The following is a 19117-nucleotide window of genomic DNA, read 5'->3' as shown; positions in this document are numbered from 1 at the left end:
ACCTTGAGCTCAGTCTGCAGCCCTATGTCAGCCTCCTTCTCCTCCTGTGTGTAGGTCCAAGGGTGGGCTTGCTGCTGCTGCTGTCTGCTCCCCAACTGCTGCTCCAAGTGATGATGATCTCAGCAACCTTCTGCCCTAGAAGACAGTCTAGGTTCAGCCTCTCCCTGGAGCTAAGTCTGCAGCAACACCTCTCTCCTTCACTTCCTGTGTAGAGGCCCAAGGATGGTGGATATGCTGCTCCTTTCTGCTCCTCCCAAAGCTGCTTGGCTGGATGATAACTGAGGGCTGAATGCCCTCCTTATATAGGCCTAGAGGGCTGGTATTTGGACCGACCCAGCATGCCCAAAATGGCCGACTGCTGGTTGGTTTTCTGCTCCCTCTTTGGCCGACTTTCCTGGCCCCTCCTGGAGCTCAAAACCATGGCAAGAGCCCTTTGTTTTATTGTGCAGGGCCCAGCCCTTTTGACCAGCCTTTCCACGGCCTGGTTGGTTGGCTCAACCAGCCCCAACCAGCCTTATCACTTGGCTGATCCAAGGTGATCCCTGCCCCATCATATTACACAACGTATAAGGCCTGTTGCAGGCCCATCAGCCTGTCCACAAATCCCGCCATGCTGCAGCCCTTTGCCGGCTCCATGTCCACCCCGTACATGTCCATACTATTGTTGACATCATCGCGCCCTTTACAGGGCCCTGTTGCAGTCCATACGCCTGCTCTGTAATTCCGTCTTGCCAGGTCAGATCCAGGGCTTCATGCCCCTGCCATCTCTCCTGCACAAGGTCTCTTGTGCTGTCCACATGACAGCTCATGTGCTTCCCATGTGGCAGCCCCATTATCTCCAGGTCTACTGCCCCCATGCTCTCCTCATATGGGGGCTTACAGATGGGGAGGTGACCATTCCAACACATACAATGGATGGAAACTCTTGCTCAACAAGCTCGCCCATCCTCACATTGTTACTTGCATTATCTGTTATGACTTGGACCACATTCTCAGGACCCACCTCAATAAAAGCCTCGCGGATGTGAAGAAAGCCTCTCCTGTAGTGCTAACACCGCACTTCCCTGTGTCTACAGCCTTCAAGAAGTATGTGCCAAGGCATGAGAGGACTAATATGTTGAGAATGCCCCTCCTCCGAACGTCACTCCGACCATCAGAGAGAATGCTACAACCAAACTTTTTCCATCCCTCCTTAATGGGATCAATTGCTTTGTTGATCCTAGCTATCTCCTCATCAAGCATAGTGGTGCGCATCACCTTGTAGGGAACCCCTGTCCATGTGTCTGAAGGCCCCACAGCTGCAACTGCCTTAATCATTCTCTTCCACTGTGGAGTGTTCAAAACATTGAAAGCAAAATTACATTCAATGATTGTCCTGCCAATCTCAAAATCTGCAATGCATTGTCGCTCTTTCTGCCAACTCTTTGAAGTCAATGAACCTGGTATAGTTGTAGTGTGACCTCTAGATGAAGATGGAACAGACTGAGGACTAGGAGCTGTGCTAGCCCTCTTCTCTACCTGAGAAGACTCACCACAAGCCCTCCTCTCTACTGGAGAAGACTCCCCACAAGCTGTGGAATCTGCAGCCTCGTCATCCAGACCCTCTATCAAACTCTCCTCTTGTGCAGCTCTATCCAAGGAATTAGGCTCACGAAAATGGAGTGGATTGTCTGTAATAATTTTGTGCAAGATTGGGGCGAACTTTAGGACATCCGCCAATGCCTCTGCCACCAAGGCCCGATAGATGGCGAATCGATTGTGTCACCGAGCTCGTGGCAGGCTCTCCACAATAATTACATCTCCACTCCTTTGCACCTGTCCCCATTAAAGGATTTGGGTCTAGTATAGTGGTGTGGGCGCTCCATAGGGGATTCACAGGTTTCGGCATGCTGCTGAGCTGCAATAGAATTTTAAAAGAGGGAATTAGATGATTATTGATAGTGGTAGGCTGGTAGCTGCTGTTCAAACTTGAGTTGGAAAAAATATATAAAAGAAAACAATGGCAGCAGCACAAAAAATAAAACACATTACATTGCAGAAGTGTGCACGACAGCATAGTTTCCAAGGCTGCTGGATAGCAAATGCCAGAAACTTGTCACCCTCAGAAAAAGTCTGCTAGACAGCAGATTCCAATTCAAGAAGCCCTCACCTGCATGCAACATCATGCATGGAAGTGAACAGTGGTACATGAGAGCAGCCCTCTACCAATAAATGAGAGAAGCCAACTCAGCCAATAGAGCAGTCCCAAACCAGCCCAACAGAGCAGCCCCAAACGAACACAAAACAGCAAGTGACGCAATAGCAGCCATGTGTGACGAGAAACGTATTCAGGGGGTGATACTTTGTATCGAAATTACCTGTGAAGGTTGTGACTTGAAGCTTCCCTCCAATGTCCACGCAAAAGGGCCAAGGCTGAAGCGTTGAAATCAGACGCAACTTGCAGAAGATTGCGTTGAAATTTGACGTAGCTTGCAGGGCTCTCCACGCAGGTCTCCACAAAATCCAAGGCAAGTACTCAACTTTGCTGAGGACACAGGCTGAAAGCACACAGGGCTCCAAGATCAACACACGTTGCAGGTTTCATGCATCGAGCAGCTTGTGGCGTCGGAAATGGCGCTGTACGACGTACGTTCTAACGTTTCTAACCTTTAGAAACACGTATCTATCCAACCATAATTCCACTCCCCACACACCACACCATGTGATCTCCTAGGCTATTCTATCAGTCTTCCGCTATGCGTACCCTCTGTTGGTCGATTTCTAACAGGAGGGTCGGCTTGAAGGGAAGTAGATTGGAAATGTGAGAGCCATTCATTACCAGCACTAGGACGTTTTTTCAAATTCTGAAATCCTGTGCTTCCACATGGCACAATATACACCCTTAGATTTAAATTCTGAAAGCCCAAAAGCTTTGAAAGCTTTTGAAAAGCCATCTGCGTAAAAAGCCAAGCTTTGAAAGCTTTTGAAAAGCCATCGGTAAAAAGCCAACTGCACCTTTAAATATAGGCGAAACATACTGCTTGTCTATTAAATCCCGGTTATGGTCTTCCTTCGTTTCTCAGCTTCATAGCCTGTGTTGGCTTCGTGTTGCTCGGGTGAGCTCGTGAGATGGAGTCGTTCGGAGGCACTCTGTAGTTCTATGCGTATTTGTGTGTTGTAGCAGTGCGTACCCTCGGCTTGGTCAGCGGCTGGCTATTGGGCAAGGTTCTCCTGGCTGCGCGGTTCTGGAGGCGAGGTAGTGGATCTCAGCCCTATGGTATCTCCTTCGTAGGTGCCTGCCTCAGTAGTTTATGCTTCGGGCGGTCTCTTTGGACGTGCATAGTTCGATGGAGTCGTTCGGTGGCACTCTGGAGTTCTACGCGTATTTGTATGTTGTAGCAGTGCGTACCCTCGGCTTGGTCAGCGGCTGGCTATTGAGCAAGGTTCTCTTGGCTGCGCGGTTCGATCATCATCCTCTCCCTTTAGTTATTAGTTTTTCTTTAGTTTTTATGCTATCAATCCTTCTTTCTCCCTGCTACTCTCTCGACCTTCTTCTGCGGCTGGTTTGATTTATGATTCCAAGCCGAGCTGGGCTTCGTATAGCCAAGCCAAAACTTTGATATACGCTCTGAGGGCATGATAGCATCGCAGGTTTCATGCACGGAGAGCTGGAGTGAGACTGCCCGGTAGACTCTAGTGCCCTTTTCCCTACCTCTACCTCCTCTTTTCAACTAAGGCATACTACTGATTTCGGCGATGAGCGTTTTGGCTTTCTTCGCGACAGTCTTCTTCATTCCTGTAGTTTTGACTCCGAACACAAGAACTTCCTTATGTTTCAATCAACCAATTCTGCAAAGAGTTTCCTCTTCGAGCTTTCCTCACAGTGAGTGATAGAAGAGACTTTAAGTAGCTCACATAAAGATACGATAGAAGAGCTTGAGCTCAGTCCCAACATAATGATGCGAAACCAACAACATGAACATATATATCTGCGAGTTCCTACATCCCAGCAGACTGGATTAACCAAGTCCAAGAAGAATGTTCCACGTCTTACTAGGATGCCCGGAAGTGTGGCTATGCCTCTACCTGTTCCAAGATTTTAAGCCTTCCCATAGACAATCTAGAACTAGAGCCGCTTCCGATCTGGAAACTTATTCAGCCATTTTCATTAGATTATAGAAGGGGAGCGGGAGTTAAGCAGAGCAGCCTTGTGTTGTATTGAATCGTTTCTTGAGAGAAAATTTGCAAGTCCTAATATTATCAATGTTTACGAGCTCTTTCTAATCCAAATGGTCATTTAGCTTGGGAGTTCAGAATAACGCACTTATGTTATGCGTGACGCTTAAAGTTCAATCTGTTCTCCTCCATCTCTCAAAGTTGGCACAGTTCACTTCATTTTCCTTCTACATTCTCCTAATGAAGCTTCGTTGGCAGTTCTACCTTATCTCTTGATGGAACTTGATGCAATGGAGGAGGTATGGCGGCAACCTTCTAGGGAGAGTTGCCTATTTAATTCATTTTCCTGATGTTTCTTCAAACGAATTCCTTGTCGTCTTTCTGTAGTCCCGCAACTCAAGGACGCGATCAATTCCAAGCATCTTGGGCTATGTGATCAACTATAGCTCATGATCCACGGCTATATGCTTAATTGTGCAGGGCTTTTACTGTGTGATCAATTGTAGCGGATAATGTCCAACAGTCCAACGTTGTCTCATCAATTACAGCTAATGATCTTTATCAGCTACATAATCAACTTCAGCGGATGATGTTCTTCAGCCTATTCCATTATTTATTAGCAAAACAGAGAATGTTGCTGGTAGTGGAACTGAGCCTCCGAGAGATAGATATCAGCACACGGACGATGTCTGACGTTGGATTGTGTATAGCTTTTGTGCTAGAATTTATCATCTTTAGGAAATTGCACATATGCTAACCAACATATCCAAACATGCAAAACACGAGGAATGCATATTGACTAATCATATTTGTTTTTCAGATTCCAACATTCCAGCAAAGAACTAGGCAACTTCTCGTCGAGCTGTGGACGTCACAAAGGACACTCCACGTAAGTAGAATGTACGGTCATTTCAATTCTGAAATATTTCTGCACCGTCTGTTGCTCTGGTCCGCATTAATGCGCTACACCTCCAACACTGGAGGTGACTATTCGAAACGAGGGGATGGCACGTTCCCCTATGATATATAATTTTTGGAGAGACATGTGTCGGCTCTCCACCATACATTACGTATGGTATTTTTTTTAAAACACCTCATCTTGAGCATGCACACTTCTTTGCACATTCTGTTTTCGCAAGGGAACATTACATTTGCTTGGTTCGACCAACATACTAATCATGTCTACAACACTTTTGTTTTGGAGATGTTTGCAGCCTCCAAACGAGTATCTTCTCCTAAAGGTACGCACAACAAAATATATTTGCTTGATTCAAGTTATTTTATCAATTCTCTCACCTTCTAAAGATAGAGGTTCAGTCCATTTTGTTTTTCCTGTTGCGTTTAGACAAAACCACGTGAGTGAAATTGTAGCAAAGTTTCGGATGCTTTTTATTATTAATCCCTGTAGGTGTTTAAACCCGAATATAAGACATCGATTCATGTCACGATGTAGAAATGACCACCGGAAACTCCTTCGAACATGACCATTCGTCAACGCTCAGAGCAGCCAGAGGTCGAGCTATTCAACTTGATATAACATCAAGAAAGATGTCCTTGAGGCCAGCTACGTCATCGTGGTTGACCATTGCAGATAGATACAAGCAATGGGTTAGTAATTGCGCGGCTATTTTCTCTAGCCTTCAAATCTGCGGTGTCTGTGGCATAACCACGCTACTGTCTGCAAACCAAAGGATCGTTTCTTCGCAAGGCATAGGCATCTCGAGCCACAGCGCCGCACTCGGAAACATGATACTTTTGGATGCCTGCGAGAATATGGGCATGCAAGTGACTTACTGGAAATGCCAAAGCTGCACACGAGATGCCCAGCGGAGCAGATACATTGTGCGGTTGATGCCACAGTACTCTCGGCAGTTGCTTAAAACAAACCACCTCCACATGCAACTGCTAAGCATCATAGATGTATCCATTTCAGTTACCACGACTGCAAATGCGATTGCTCGTGGCACACTCGATAGAAGGTCACTTCTAGACAATCCTCTGATATCTTGGCGAAACGTCCCACTAAGCTCGGCTCAAGAAATCGTGACGAACGAGCTGTCAGGTGTGCTCGCATACAACATCGAGAACAATCCAATATTGCGTAAGTACAATTCTTTAGCAGAGCGTGCGGACATCAAGATGGGTATGTGCATCTTGAGTCCTCAAACCATTGCAGGTATCTTGGAACTACACGATGAGACAACTCCCTTCGAGTTAATGTCAATAGCGGAATCTCAGCCTGAGCTCCTGCTTTTGCAAAACATGGTGGACCCCGCGAACTGTCGCGCCTTTGATGCAAGGGACAAGCATGAGTTTGCCTCCATACAGCTATGGGGTACAGAAATGCTTTCAGAGAGGGTCGCTTCATTCCACGTCGACGGAGTAGCAGCAGCTGGCAGTGCGTGCGTTGACATAACCATGGAGTCAGCAGTGTTCCCGTTCCTGTTCCCTTTCGGACGGGGCTACTATGATGGCTGCATACAGTTCAGCAACTATGTGAAAATGAGAATATGCACCTTATTCTCTATCTACACGCTCTACAAGCCGTACCTGTTGATCATGTTCCAGTTAAAACAGGCAGTGATGATTGCCAATTCAAGCAACTCTACATGCTTGCAACGAGACATCGACCAATATAGGAAAGCCAACCCTGCCACGACCGATGAAGACGCAATGAGACACGTGCTTTGCTACAGCATGCCAACAACAATGCCGGGGTCCCCATCGTGGCATCGACGGCAACTGAAGGACCTCATAACGATGGTCGATGCTTGGGGCCTCCCAGATTTCTTTCTGACATTCACCGCAGACGAGGTCACCGATACACGGTGGCAAGAAATTAATGTGATCGAGAGCATCACAACACATTATAATGCACAATTCACTTGGAAGGACTGTCCTGTTGAATGCGTGGCACTTTTCCACGCACGCTTCCACATGTTCATGCGCAAGCATTTGCTTTCATCCGACGGTCTGCTTGGCCGAATACAACACCATGTCGTTCGTTATGAGATACAAAACAGGGGCTCCCTACACGCCCATGTCATATTGTGGGTCCACCATGATGACCGTCAGCGAATCGCAAATGAGATTGCGGCTTACGTCCCCAGGGACGAGGCCCTGGATCCTCGAAACACAAGGCTACGAGAACTAGTTCTCAGGAAGCAATTGCACGTATGCAGGAAAGCGTGCTACGTCGGACCGTCACACCACAGTTGCAAGCACGGCTTCCCTTTCGCAACATAGCCAGAATATGAACCCATCCTCGACCCTCTGACGCAACGTTGGTTGTATTACCGGCCGGGACATGAGCACCGAAACGTCGTCCCTTACCGCCCTTCCGTGTTACTGTTGTGGGGTGTGCACATGAACATACAGCGGGTGACAAACTCTTCAATCTCTCACTACCTCCTCAAGTACGCGATGAAATCTGAACCAATGGGCAAACTGAACATCCGTTCAGAAGACGCCTCACGTTTGGGGTTGCAACATCTCGACGAAGTAAAGCTGAAACTCATCGCCGCGAGCCTCCTATCAAAACCAACCTCTCCAACAGAGGCCGCGCTAAACTGCATGCAGATACCAACAATCACAAGGAGCGAGACCGTTCACTATGTCGACTCCTCGCCACCATCTCTAAGACAACGCATCGTCTCACGAAACAACAACGTCACCCTGCACTCGGTCGACATATATTGCGGGAGACCGAGCGTCATCGAGGAGAGCACATTCTACGATTACCATAGGCAGTATGTGATACGAAAGCCCAAGGAAACGCAACGTGGAACGGTCGGTCTTGACCTCTTCGGCAACAGGATCGCAAAATGTGAGCGAGTAGTCAGATTCACTGACTACCACCCTGGACATCAACCAGAGGGGTACTTCTACAACGTGCTCTTGCGAAAACTCAACTTCAGGAATGAAACGGAGCTCATATCACCTGCCAACACAGCTGGATCCTACTTTGTCGAATGCCAAATGCGCGGCCTCATATTGAGCAACGAGGACCTCGAGATGTATGTGACCGATTACACGCAAAGGAACTTGCTAGCGACTGACCACACGGACCAGTTGATCAATATGATATTGCAAAAGGTTGCGATCATCCGAGACTGCCCGATGGAAGCGCCTAACATCGACCAGCAAACCGTCGAAGGGCCAACACGCGCGAGGATGTTGCAAAAAATGGCCGAGTTTCGCACCGTCGCCAATGCCGCATTGACAGTAGAACAACAAAGAGTCTTCGAAAGCCTGGCTTCAACAAGCTCGGGGCTGCACGTTGTCTGTGGAACACTAGGTAGCGGCAAAAGCTTCTTGATACGGTACTATGTTTCGCATCTGGTAGCGCAAAACAAAACGGCAATACTCTGTGCATCAACAGGGGCGGCTGCGACGCGGCTGAGCGGGATTGCAACCACTGTACACTACCAATTCAAGATCCCGGTGCGCAGCAGTCAGTACCCACTGAACATCCATGAGACGGATGAGCGACACCTCGCAATCAAGGAAGCCAACGCGATCATCATTGATGAGATGTCCATGCTAACAAGGATGACTTTCGATCTCGTGGTAAGACAAATCGTCAATGTCACTAATGGCACATTGCATGAGCCATTCAGACACAAAATGCTCATAATTTTTGGTGACCTGGCGCAATTACCGCCAGTCTGCAAACACCGCGAGGATCTCTGCGAGCCGTGCCACATCACGTCCTCCGCGCACTGGCCTGCAGCAAAAATGTACCACATGCAATTCTCGGTGCGACATGCACGAGACATGCCGTTCCTGGCATTCTTGCATACCATAAGACTCAGGACGCCCACAACTGACGAGATTTCCGACTGTTTGGGGCAGTGCATTGTCGACAAGGAAGGTGCATGCCACTTCATCGATGCCGAAACAACCATCATTTGCACACACAGAGTCGATGTCGCTACCTTCAACGATGAGCTTGTGGAGAAATTCAACACTCCCGAGATGATTGTGCATGTTCAAATACATAGTAACGCCGCGAGCGAACCAGCTCTCAAAGAATGGTTGGAGGACAAAAGCTTCAACGAGATAGGAAAAATTTGCGTGGGGGCGAAGGCAATGATAACGGAAAACATCGACCTCGCAATAGGTGCCGCAAATGGAGCAATGTGCAAAATCAAGAGCATCAATGCAACTAGCAGGGGGGGAAATCAACGGTATCACTGTCGTCGTGGACACAACGGCGGCCGTGCTCACATTACGATGCTCGAAGCATCAGCGAAAGGCAATAAATGGAAAATGGTTCCACAAGTCCACATTTCCACTGACCCTAGCATACGCTATCACGGGACACAAATCCCAAGGCATATCCAACAAAGCGCTGCTCATATTCCGAGGAGTGTTTGCCCCTGGCCTGGCATACGTGATGTTGTCCAGAGTGACTGAGAGAACGAGGCTGCGCATACTACATTGCCCACATCCAGACATATTCAGACCAATTCCACGACAGTTCTCACAGCCGACAACACAACCACGCGCATAAAGGTATTCACTACCAGAGATTGAAAAAGGCAGAGGCAAGTCATGAATATGTTGCGTCAAACATGCGTGCAAGGAAAATGGTTTTAATATCTTGTCTGTTGTCGAGAACAAGTGCAGAGAATCATAAAGCTCGGGACATTGCAGCATAAGACATGGACGCAGACAAGGTAAATTCCACCAGCATGAAAGAATCTTTTTTTCTTGAAGATTTAAAAAGACGGCTCATTTGAAAAGACGGTGTAATAAGTCGTGCCTGCAAGCAACTATTTGCGCTATACAAAAGCAACGCGAAGGCAACAAAACCTCCACCAGCAAAGAGGAGGTTCTTCCTAACCACAAAGCAATTCCGGCTAGCAAACAATGCAGGAGAACGTCCGGGAGCTTACATCAATGGCTTCAACACGTATGCGGAACTACGCGACTTCATTGACAACTGCAATAGGCGTTTGCCAGCTAAAAGAGAGCCGGGAGGCTTGAGATTCGCAAATGGTGCGTAATGCTTCCGAAAATTAAAAAAAACCGCAACAGTTGAGAAAAAGAATTAACGAGTTGCAAGAACAACAAACTCATCCTGGATTGCACTTCTCCTGCAGGACTCCTCAAAGAGATCCTTGTCGAGCTTGACATTGAGTTCGATGAGACCGATAGGATGATGGAAAGTTTGGAGGGGCAGAAGCTACTAGACACGAAGACGAAAGGGATCACAGCGTATGCATGCGAGCTGCTGCATTACGAGTACAACGTATCCTTGGAGTTGCTGAGGGACACGACGCGCGATCAAGCAACGGCTATACTCGAACAATTCATGGAACAATTTGGAGGGACGCACGACGCGACACACCCGGTGACGACAATGGAGAAGCTTACGTATATTTTCGATTGGGACTTATATGAGGAGCGCTTCGGTATTGGAAACGATCCTTTCACGGCAACAGAGAAAAACCAGGGCAAGTAAATAAATGCATTCTATTATGGACGTCAAACGGAAAAAAAAAGACCGAAAACCTCGATGACTAACATAACTGTCAATGTTTACGCAGGTATGACATTGAAAGACGCGAGCCTCGAGATGGAGGAGCCTCCACTGAAGCGCCCGCGCAAGGGAATCGCGCGAGCCTTAGAGCAGTACTACATAAGGAGCCACAACACAGTAGGTCCATTAGGTTACAACACGCTCGAGGGCCATCCGGCCAGAGCGCGGAAGTACTATTTCCTAAAGCGTAGGAACATAATTTGACCCAAAAAATAAACATTTGTGCCTTCGAAAAAAGGGATCCAATGAAGTTGCAAATGGTGCTGGAACTTTTGTCGTACATGCAATGCAGCTTTGGGTTTGGATTTTTCCTGTCATAGTTGCATGCTTCTGGCTCAATTTCGTTTTGATTTATTATTTATACATTTCTGAAATACATCTCCTCGTCGTTCGCTCGAAGTGGAATGACAATAGATTTGCTTACAGTGCAAAGAATAGGAATTTGTCTTCCTCTCAAAAAAAGAAAAACTACGTTTTACTGTCGACATGAACAACATCTCTAAAAAGGTTGCATGCAATTGAACATCAATCTTCTGCATCATTTCTGACAATGTGACTCATGTGAACCTCAACAAGATAGCAAAAGAGAGAAGTATTCATCAAGAGCCCAGCTGGCCAAGCACTCTAGTTGATGAGAAGGGTGAAAAAGGAGAAAGAGTATAGGTCTAAACGATAGTGCAGGCAATGAGGATGCTCTTGGAATAGAAGGGACATTGCCCCACCCATGAGCTCCCATATCAAGAGAGCAACAACGAAGGACAATTGATTAGACGGGGGAGGATAAGAGGTTACCCTGGGGCACATGGTTTAGGTGACAGATGGGCAGATCGATGTGGAAATGGCCCTCGGCTGGCAAATAGGCACACATGGGTAGCAGCAGAAGATAGGACTGAGATCTACGAGTAGATCGGTTGCCACATGACACAAGGATAGCAAGAAGATATGGAGCATTGGTTGGCTAGATCTGGAGGAGAAAGTTTGCCCTCATGGGCTATCTATTCAAGCCAGATGGAATGGCATAGATCTGGCCTTGGAAGAGGGCAGCAGACCTGATGCAAACCTGGGGAGCATCATCCATGGTTGGGCAGGCTGGACAAGTGGACTAGGAGAGCCTTATATAGCCCAAAAACTAGCCGTCCAGTTCGACTGGTCGACTAGTCTTTGGTAGATTAGGGCTGACCTAGGTTGGCAATTAGGGCACGTTGGCCTGCCCACAGACTGGCTGGTCCACTAGATCTGGAGGGTGGGGGGCAGCAAGCCACTCCCCTGTATATAGGGGGCCTTGGGCCCTTCTTGTGGCATCTAATCCTACTAAGCTACTGAAGCCTTAAGCTAGGGCACGAAACAAAGGAAGGTACAATAGCATAGGGCAGAAACTATACAAATGTTGCTACTATAACTACACACTCAGCTCTTTCTCTCTGCTATCTACTTGTGATCACATGTACTCATGCCACACATTATGTACTCTGCAAAACTCAAACGCCTCACCAACTAACAACAATAGCACTCAACAACACCACCTAAGGGATCCACCCCTCGCAATTATGAGGACTCCACCCGTCAATGCCTGGTATTTCGCCACTGATGTAGCCAACTGTTACTGAAGATCCTCACTGCAAAATTCTCACTACGACTATTGGTAGAATCCCTCCAAGAGCTTTTGGCCACCCACCCATTCAGTGTGCCAGCTCCATTGCTTGTGAGACCTTATTGTGGTTCGGTCTACATAATTTGGACTTCAGGTGCCCTTCATTCACTTTGCCTTCACCTTCACCTTTGACTTTGCTTCATTATTGGACCCCGTTGGTGGGGCTTCAACATGGCCCCCCATTGTTGCTAAGGCCCTATCCTCACAGCTTATTTGTTGGGTCATTATCCGCTGCCTGATATTTTGTTCCACCTTGGGATTGGCAAAAAGATCGATAGCCCCTTCGTATCAGATGGAGGATGCTCTCCATTTGCTATCCAAGCCTTGTGCCAATCACATTCCTTCAAAGAAGGTGGTTTAGGACGACAAACCCCGAATGTGCAAGATGATCGCATAGGAGTTATTGAGTATGAACTTCATAAACAAATTTTTTTAGATGTTTGGAATGCCATGCCTGTCATGGGGAGGTGTTGGTGATGGTGAAGTGTCTAAACTAACTGTCACGGGGACGTGTTGGTGATGGTGAAGTGTTTAAACTAACTATCACTGAATTTAGCCTAGGGGTGCCAGGCTAGGGGCCTTAGTTAATGCCCAAAAGGTACCTAAGATTTCATGTGCAATAAGTGCAACTCCTAGTGCTATTAACGTGGTTCCAATTTCTAAGGTCATTGGTTTGGTTCATTGGGGTCATCCTTTAAAAATTTACCCCCTAGAAATCCTACAAACTAGGGTCATTGGTTCCAAGCATTAGGGTCATGGTTTGCCAACTGACCCCCCTAGGGGCATTAAATTCCCACGCCCCATTTGCCATGTGTCTGTGTGTGGAGCTTGTGTGGCCTTCCTGCTTGCCTTGTGGCACCTAGGTGTCACCTCTGGAAGCCCCTGGAAGGCCCTAGGGCCCTTCCTTTCCCTTCCTTGTTGTTTTGAGTCTTCTCCCCTACCAGAGGTCTCTCATTTTGAAGATGGCAAATTTTTGCTGCTCCTCTCTTACTGGCTAAAGTGGATTTTGGAGCTTTCTTTGCAATAGTTCTCCTCCCCTTGGTGCTCTCTGCTGCTGGCATGCTCCCTAGACCTCAACGCCTCCATTTTGGGCCTTTTCCGAGGGTCTTCTTTACTTTCTTCGCGACAAAGTCTTCCTTTCTTGCATCTGAGGCCATATTCCTGGATGCCTCACTCCTAGCTCCTATCTCGTGCAAGGCGCACTAAGATCTAAGGTGTTTGTGAGCTGGATCCTTATTCTGGTGGGTGCAATCATGGCAAATTTGCTACAACTTGCTGGACGCTCTTTCTTTTGACCTCCACTGGTGCTAGAAGTCAGTCAAGGGCAGCTCCCTCCTACCAAAGTCTGTTGTCTGCTATTCAACCATCTTCTGGAGCTGTTTCGGGCTGAAACAGGCTCTTTCTGTTGGCTCTACTTTGTGCTACTGTCATTCTTGCTGAGCTTCTACGAGGTTGGATGCCCTGCCATTGGCTAGGCTGAGGATTGGGACACTGGTTGTGATACTCTCTTCCTGGGGGTGCAGTGGCAAGCCTTGGGCTCAGTAATGGCTGTGATCTATGTGAATGCATTGCTTGGCATGCTATTGAGTTGTTCTCTTTGTGTTATGCATGGCTATTGAAGGTAACCGAGAGAATAGCACTGGGAGTTGGTCACGGCACAGCCACGGGTTGGCATTGTATTGGGTTGCACCTGCGGGTGAGCTCTTGAAGGGAGTCCCTTGTATTTGAGCTAACCAGTAATTAAATAAATACCGCAAGGGGCGCCAAGTGTTGGGGCCAACAGGTGTCACTTCACATGTTTTTGAGTAGGGGCATTCTAGCCTCCCTTGTTAAATGGTACAGTGATGTGAAATTATATGCTCTATGTATTGCGCTTATGGGCAATGGCAATGGTTCATGTTGGCTGTATTTCAGATTTGTAAGATAATAGTGTCACTTGCACCACCCTTTATCAGTCAAAGGCCGGTTGCAAAGCCTCCAAATGATCACCACAAATAGGGCAAGCATGGTATCCATGTGTTTGAAGACATACATGATATGATCTCATTATCTATAATGGTCTTGACAGATGGCCCGCATCAAGTGGCTTCACTTGCTTTCCACATGGGGGAGGCTTCAGTGTTGTGGACTACATCATGGGATCCCCTGCCTTCACATCTCGTATCACTGACTTTACCATGGCACCTCTCCCTGCAAGGCCTGACCATAGCTATCTTTTCTTTAGTATTTCTACCCCCTGCCGCACAACACTTTCTACCCCGTTGAGCTCTTACTCCATTTATCATGATACACGCTTTGATCGCAATCACTTACCTACTTTGGTCGTTTGCACATTCTTCTCGCATACATTGACTTCATACTCTTACTAGAAGACCGTGCTGTCCTAGTCACTCGCTCACTACATGAGGCTGCTCCACACCTTTCCCCACACCACCTGGTCCACCCATCCACCACCCCTTGGGACCGTACCCTGTACTAGCTGGTACGATGATGAGTGTAAGGCTTTACGTCGTCAGCTCAAATTTGAAACAAAAAACAGCCTTTCGAGCGAATCAGCGACGCTACGTGAGTACCGCCGTCTGATACGCAAGAAGAAACTTAACTTCGTGCGATGGAACGAGGAGGAGCTACTGAACATTTTGTTCCGTAACAACTCTAAGGACTTCTAGTGGAGATTTCTAGAGGGACGGTCCCCCCCACCACTCACTGACACTCAGGTGTGGTCTAATTATGCACGCACGCTCTATGATATCCCAAATCAACCAGCCCCTAATCTATCACATATGCCACGCCCCACATCTTGCACCCTCTTCACTAGGGGGGGTTAAAGGATGTCGTAATGAAACTTTATAATGGCCAACAGAAGGATCATGAGGGACTATGCACTAAGTTCATTGCATATGGGATTAACCTCCTAGCCCCGATCTTAGCCAAGCTAATTAATGAAGCCGTTTGCTTGGGGTTTCTGCGCACCTGGACCATCAACACTATCACTCCCATCCACAAGGTAGGGGATCCCATGAACCCGGAGAACTACAAGACCATCATGATTGGACATGTCATGTCCAAGATTTATGCATCAGTACTTGATTCTAAGGTCAGCAGATTTGCAAAGTATCGAGGGCTCAGAGCAGCAGGACAGGCTGATTTCAAGTGGGATCATGGGACCATGGACCACATTCTCGTGCTCAGATGTATCATCGAGGAGGCAAGGGTACAGAAGCAAAGGTTTATTATTGCTTTGTGGACTTCCGCAAAGCATTTGACACCGTTCCGAGAGCCCATTAGGGAAAAAGGGAACTCATTTTGGGGCCCTGTAAGAAATTCACTATTTTTTGATTTATTTCTCTCCTAAAAGACCTCAAAAATAGTAAAATACGGAAACGTGGCTCAGATTTGTCAGTAAGGACTACAGAACTGTCAATTCAAAAAGGAATAAGATAATCTTTTGTCTGACTAACACGATTTTGTATTAAATATCCTCTTAGATTTTTTTTTGTTTACCAAAGATTCCGCATCTCTTTGGCCGACGTGTGCAGGTCTTTCATTAAGAGTCCATCACTGAACTTAGTGATTGCAAGTTTTCAAAATATTCACATGGATACTGCCACACTTCCACGATTCATGTTACAAAACGACTATGAGATTGAAAAACAAACTTCGCAACCTGAGGAGCACAAAAAATGGCCGATACTAGTGAGTCACTATCTGAGAAGAAGCGATTACACCATCTTCACATCGACTTGGAAGAACAATATGCTCCAGCACAAAAAAGACGAAAGGATACGGTGCTGAATGCTCAACAGCGGGAAAATATGAGAAGAGAAGGGCTTCAACATATTGACTTATGGTGCGACGGAAGCATATATCCAAAATGTCAAGTAAAAAACTCTACACCTCCATTTGTCAATCCCACCACATTACTGAGGTTTGCCGGCGATGGACAAAATGGACTTCTTGGTTATATTTCAGCGCAATCTGCATTTGCGGAAACGTATAAAATGATGTACCTACAAGAAAAGGGGGCCAAGATGGAGGAGATAGCCATTCGTGCAAAATTGGAGCAGCAGTTGCAGAATGAAATCGAGGAGCATTCAAAGAGTAAAAAAGAATTGACAAGAGCAAGAAAGAAGAGAACCGTGCTTGGAGACAGACAACGTAGCAGGAAGATTAAAAACATTGCAAATTTGAAGGCTGGGACTGGTGGATGCAAGCGACGAATTCAGGAAGCAAGGTTAGATTGAAATTTATCATTTTGTATACTCAAAAAGGCTCTCTTCCAGACTATATCTATTTCGTTGATTGTCGCAAAATAAGAATGGAGGTGCTGAATAATATAGTCATATAATGTTGTTATTACTGGAAATTATTGGAGCCTGCAAAAGAAAATATGGACCCGAACCTTCTTCCTGTTAAACAAATGAAAGGATTGCTTTCTTGCGGTGTAGCAAAAGGTTTGATTGAGGAAAAAAAATACAAAACAGTCAAACGCAATGTTGTAGAGGACTTTGTATCCAATAATCAAGTTGATGGCACTATAATCCAAGAGGCTCTTGATGTTAGTGGAGTTAGCAGGAAGGGATATAGTTCGATTTTCCATGCGATATCCTCAACTTTGAAAGATCAAAGGATTAAACGAGTTTTACTGCCAAATCCAGCAACCGTGTGGAGGATAAGAGGTCATTTGAATGAAAGTATAGATGAATTTATTGGGCAGTATATCCATATTGAAGAAATATTTCATGGTGTTAAAGGAACCACTGTGTATGATCCTTGGAACAATATATTTTTAGATCTGCAACAACTTCAAAAAAGAATGGTCGAGTTTTATGGAATAACATTTGAGGAGTGCAAAGGCATTTTGAAATTTGTTATCAAACTGGATGAGTGTGAGGTTGTAAAGGAAAAGAAAATGGAAAGAGTTACTATTACATTGATGAATGGAGCGATTGATACATCATTGACTGAAGCGAGTTCGAAGTATTTTAGTGTGCAGTCAGAGAAACACATATGGTGGTTAGGCTCGTTCCAGGTATGATCATGGGCTGTTTTATACTTGATTTTGGTCATTGTTTTCAAATCTGATATAGTAATACTTTTGTTTTCTATAATCTCACAGGTGAAGACCGAAGACCATGAAACACTAGATTGGGTGTTTCATCACACGGAAATACCAACAATAATCAAAAGACAAGTGCAAGGCGAGAATCTCCATGTTGCAGGAAAAGGTGATTTTCAAGTAGAGTGGCACATGGCCGGGGATCTTAAAACACTTAAGTGCATGTATAACATTAGTAAAGGAGGCAACTCAAAGTCTCCTTGTCTTTACTGCAAAGAATCAGCTCAAGTAATGGATTCAAAATGGTGGAAGAGAGCACCTAATAGAGATAAAGTTGACCCTGACTTCAAGGCCATTCTGGACATTCCACTATGTAATGTTCACATCTGCACATTGCATGGTCTATGTCGAATTATTGAGAAATTGGTATTTTTATATATTGGATTTGCTTGGAAACTCCGTCCCGAAAAAAATAGAAAGGATGCTCTTCAAGCATTGGAAAAAGTGTTATCCGATATAGGTCTGCATGGAGGAGATGTTCAAATCACAAAGGATTTTAAAAAGTCTACCAATGGCAAGGAGGTACCAATCAAGCCCTCTATTGGTGGTGTTAAGGCAAGAAGATTCTTGTCTCGACCCAAACACAGTAAGCAAGTAAGGCAAGGTAGAGCAGTTTCAAAGATTAATTATGGATTGTGGAAGCAAGTCCATAATGCTGTGAAAGATCATGAGGCAGATGGGGAAGCACGAAATAGGAAGGCAGAGGTGTGGAGGTCTCTTGATCAACTCTTCATGTTCTGTGACAAAGTAACATGGACAAAGAGTGATTACAAGAACTTTGAGGAGGCAATTAAACATTTTGGGAAGTCAATGAAAGACGCGTGGACAGCCTGCAATATAACTCACTACATGGTAAGGTTCTGTCTTTTTCTTTTACTTAAGTGTGATCCTCTTTTTTTTATTACTTACTATGCATTCTTATGTCTTACAGCATATCATATACAACCACCTTCCCTATTTTGTCAAAAAGTATGGATGCCCAGCTATTTGGTCTACCCAAGGCATGGAGAAGTCTCACTACATGGCACGTAATGCATTTTTTAGACACACACAACACTATGGAGGGAGTCAGAAGGCGAATAGTCTGAAGGAAGTCTTCCAATGGTTTTACCGAGGCATACTACAAAGGCTGCATGCTAAAAGAAAAGTTGCTAGCTCCAAAATCAAGCTTGCTTTTCTTCTAGCCCAAAAGCAAAGACGAAGACAAGCTCTAGACAATTCAATTGCAGCAGAGAGACATAGACAGTGGAGGGAATCGAAGATATTTAGAAACCATAAATGGACAAGTAAACATGAATAGGACTCATCTGTAACTTATTGGGGTTATGTCCACATGTTTTCAAACTCATTCAATAGAAATTTTTTTAGTGGAACAAGTGACTCTTGGTGTTATGCATGAAAAAAATTTCAATGTGAAACATATGATCTGAACTTAATACAATTTGTTTACAATTTCAATATATTGTTCATTTAATATTTAACGGCACCACTCTATGTAAATGTACAAATCATTTCATCATCAACTTATTAATCATTTATACAAGATCATACCAGATATCAAAGACTTTATACAAATCAGTTCAAATTTAATATAATGTTTGTGCTATATTCGATGACTAAATCCTATTTCTCCCAGGGCCTGTTC

General features: G+C 45.7%; 1 pseudogene; it reads right to left on the bottom strand.

The window, feature by feature from the left end:
* LOC147884427 (uncharacterized) overlaps positions 1-19117 on the bottom strand; it is a 39515-nt pseudogene that overhangs the window by 965 nt on the left and 19433 nt on the right.

This window comes from Dipteris shenzhenensis, chromosome 27, assembly GCF_047967505.1.
Source record: "Dipteris shenzhenensis isolate YYH24624 ecotype China chromosome 27, Dip_SZ_1.0, whole genome shotgun sequence".
Classification (NCBI taxonomy): Eukaryota; Viridiplantae; Streptophyta; class Polypodiopsida; order Gleicheniales; family Dipteridaceae; genus Dipteris; species Dipteris shenzhenensis.
Note: the sequence above shows the minus strand (reverse complement) of the source record. Positions and strands in the feature narration are given on the sequence as shown.